Genomic DNA, 3,917 nt, shown 5'->3' with positions numbered 1-3,917 from the left:
AGCTATAAAAGTCGTTGTTGCTGGATCCACCACCTGGAGCTGCCACCTCTAGAGCCTCTGCCAATAGATAACTTCGGGTTGGACACTTGATAAGTTGTGGGCCGCGCTCATCAACGTTGATACATACATGTGAGATGCTTCTGCGCACACTCATAAACATGAACAATTTTTGGAATAGAACATGTACAAACGCCGGACAAGTTGACCACAATCTTACAACCCACAACGTAGGTATGACGGGTAAATTTTAGCAGTCTGCTAATTTATTTAAAAAACTTAATTGATACATTATATTATACAAAATAAATTTCAAAAGTAAAATAGTTAAAGATAAAGGCAAATAAATTTAAAACTCAGAATCTAACATAACGTAAAACATAACAAACTTAATCTTTTAAATTTATTTATTTTATTTTATTTTAAACATTTAAAATTGTTCATAATTATAAATTGTAAATACTGTTTTCATTGATTTTTTTAAATTTTTTTCTTATTTTTATGAAACAGTCTAATTATTTAAATGTTTGTTATTATTTTTGAACGTACCTAATGAATCACATTAAATTATTTGAGTATTTTATAAAGAATTTTCACAGAACCCGAGAGTGGCTGCGTATCTCTGAAACGTTACCAGCGACAACAGACGTTATCATTGGATCTGCCACCAGATGCTGCAACTTCTAAAGCCTCTGCTAATCGAAAATTCCGAGATGGACTCTTGAAAAGTCTGGGGACGCCGTTCCCAAAGTTAATGACAAGATATAACAGTCGTTGTCGTCTGATCAGCTACCTGGAGCTGTTACCTCTGGGACCTCTGCTAATAGAGAACTTCAGGTTGGACACATAATAAGTCGGGGACTGCCGTCGCCATAGTTAATGCATGCGAGATGCTTCTACGCACACACGCAAAACCATGTGAAATTTTGTGAATAGGACATGTACAAAAGCCGGGCGAGACAGCCACAATCTTTCGACCCTCCAATTACGGATGACAGTTAAATTATAGAAAGGCTAGATACAGCATAGTAGCACTCTGCTAATTTTTTTATAAAAACATAATTGATAAATTAAATACAAAAAAAGTTTCAGAATTAAATTATTTAAAGGTAAAGGAAATAAATTTGAAACTCATGAATTACCATAAGATACACCATACCTAACTTAAATTTTTATATTTACTAACTTTATTTTATTATATTTTTTGTGTTGATCAATTATTATTAATTATAACTACAGTTTTTATTAATTTTACTGATTTTTTTAAATATATTTCTTGTTTTTGAAACAGTCCAAGTAATTAAATGTATATAATTATTTATGAACCATAATTAATCACATTGAATTATTTAAGTATTTCATACTGTGCTTGCATAAAACCTGAGAGTGGCTACGTATCTCTGAAACGTTACCAGCAACAACAGACGTTGTCGTTTAAACTGCAGCCCGGTCCTTCCACCTTTAAAACCTCTACTAATCGATAACTTGAAGCTGGACTCTTGACAAAATGGGTGACACTGTCCTCAAAGTATATGCATGCCATGTGCTATAGGGACGACAGATAAATTGTAGAAGTCTGCTAATTTTTAAAAACCGAATTAATGACAAGTTATAACAGTCGTCGTCGTCTGATCTGCTACCTGGAGCTGTTACCTATAGAGCCCTGCTAATGAATAACTTCGTGTTGGATACTCGACAAGTCGGGGAGAACCGTCGCCAAAAATGATGCAGGCATGGCACTTCTATGCACATATGCATAACCATTTATTAATGATTACTACTGTTTTTATTTTTTTTTATAATATAATATTTTCTAGTTTTTATGAAACATTATAAGTACTTAAATGTTTATTTTTAATTTTGAACCTTAATGAATCACATTAAATTATTTGAGTATTTTATACTGAACTTGCACATAAACTGAGAATGGCATATAAAAACGTATCTCTTTAACATCACCCACAAGAATGGCCGATGTCATATGATCCGCCACCCGGTTCTGACACCTCTAAAGACTCTATCAATCGTTACCTTCGTGTTGAACACTTGACAAGTCGGGGGCCACCGTTGCAAAGGTTGATGCCGCCGTGGCGCTTCTACTTACATACACATAACCATATAAAATAATGTACGAATGACAGATAAAATGTAGAAAGGTCGGATACACCACAGTAGCACTCTGCTAATTTGTTTATAAAAACTTAATTGATAAATTAAATACAAAATATGTTTCAAAATTAAAGTATTTTAAGTTAAAGCAAATAAATTTGATACACAAAAAATAAAATAACAAACTCAATCTTTTAAATGTATATATTTAATTTTATTTAATGTGTTGGACATTTATTATTTTTCATTATTATTAATTACAACTACAGTTTTTATTGATTTTTTTCTTATTTTTATAAAACAGTCTAAGTCCTTAAATGTTTATTATTATTTATGAATCTTAATGAATCACATTGAATGAGTCAAGTATTTTTTACTGAACTTGCACTTATCCCGAGAATGACAGCGTATCTCTGCAACGTCACCCAAGATAACAGCCGTTGGAATTTGATACTTCATCCGGTTCCGCCATCACCAGAACCTCTGCTAATAGAAAACTTCCAATTAGAGACTTGACAATACGGCGAGAACCATCGCCAAGATTGATGAAGGCGTGGCAATTCCACGAACATAGGCATAATCATACAAGAATTTGTAAACAGAAATTGTACAAACAGCTGAGGAGACGGCCACAATCTTTTCACCCTCAAATTACGAACGACAGATAAATTGTAGAAAGATCGAATACAGCACAATAGCACTCTACTAATTTCTTTATAAAAACTTAATCAATAAATTAAATACAAAAGACTTTTCAGGATTAAAATATTTTTAACAAAAGCAAATAAATGAGAAACTCAAAAAATAAAATAACAAACGTAATCTTTAAAATGTATTTATTTTATTTTATTTTATGTGTTGAACATTTAAAACTGTTTATAATTATTTATTTGAACTACTATTTTTATTGATTTTTTAAAATAGATTTCTCGTTTTTTCGAAACAGTTTGAATATTTAAATGTTTATTATTATTCATGAACCTAAATAAACAAAATTGATCATATTGAATTATTAAAGTACTTCATACAGAACTAGCACAAAACCCGGGAGTGGCTGTGTATCTCTGAATCGTTACCATTAAAAACAGTCAATTTCGTTTGATCTACCGCCCGTTGCTGCCACCGTTAAAGCCTCACCTTTTCAATACATCAAGCGGGACACTTGACAAGACGGATGCAACTGTCCCCAAAGCTTATGCATGCGAAATGCTTCTACGCAAACAAACCTATACAAATGAAATATTGTGAATAGAACATTTACAAACACCGAGCAAGGCAGCCACAATCGGTCGTCTTCAAAGTAGGGACGACAGATAAATTGTATCACTCGGCTAATTTTGTTATAATAACTTAATTAATAAATTAACTACAAAATAAAATTGAAAATTAAAATATTTAATGCTATAGGTAACAAAAATTAAAACTCAAAAATTAAAATAACACACAACATAACAAAAGTAATCTGTTAAATTTATTTATTTTATTTTATTTTATGTGTTGAACATTTCAAATTGATTATAATAATTAAATTTAATAACTGTGTTTATTGATTATTTAAAATTTATTTTTTGTTTTTAAGAAACCGTTTAAACTTTTAAATGTTTATTATTATTTATGAATTTTAATTATTCATATTAAATTGTTAAAGTATTTTATACTGAACTTGCACAAAACCCGGGAGTGGCCGTGTATCTCTGAACTGTTGCCATTAAGAACAGTCAATGTCGTTTGATCTACCGCCCGTTGCTGCCACCGTTAAAGCCTCACCTTTTCAAAACATCAAGCTGTACACCTGACAAGACGGATGCAAC

The sequence above is a fragment of the Acyrthosiphon pisum genome, chromosome A1 (genome assembly GCF_005508785.2).
Source record: "Acyrthosiphon pisum isolate AL4f chromosome A1, pea_aphid_22Mar2018_4r6ur, whole genome shotgun sequence".
Lineage (NCBI taxonomy): Eukaryota > Metazoa > Arthropoda > Insecta > Hemiptera > Aphididae > Acyrthosiphon > Acyrthosiphon pisum.
This window is presented reverse-complemented; position numbering follows the sequence as displayed.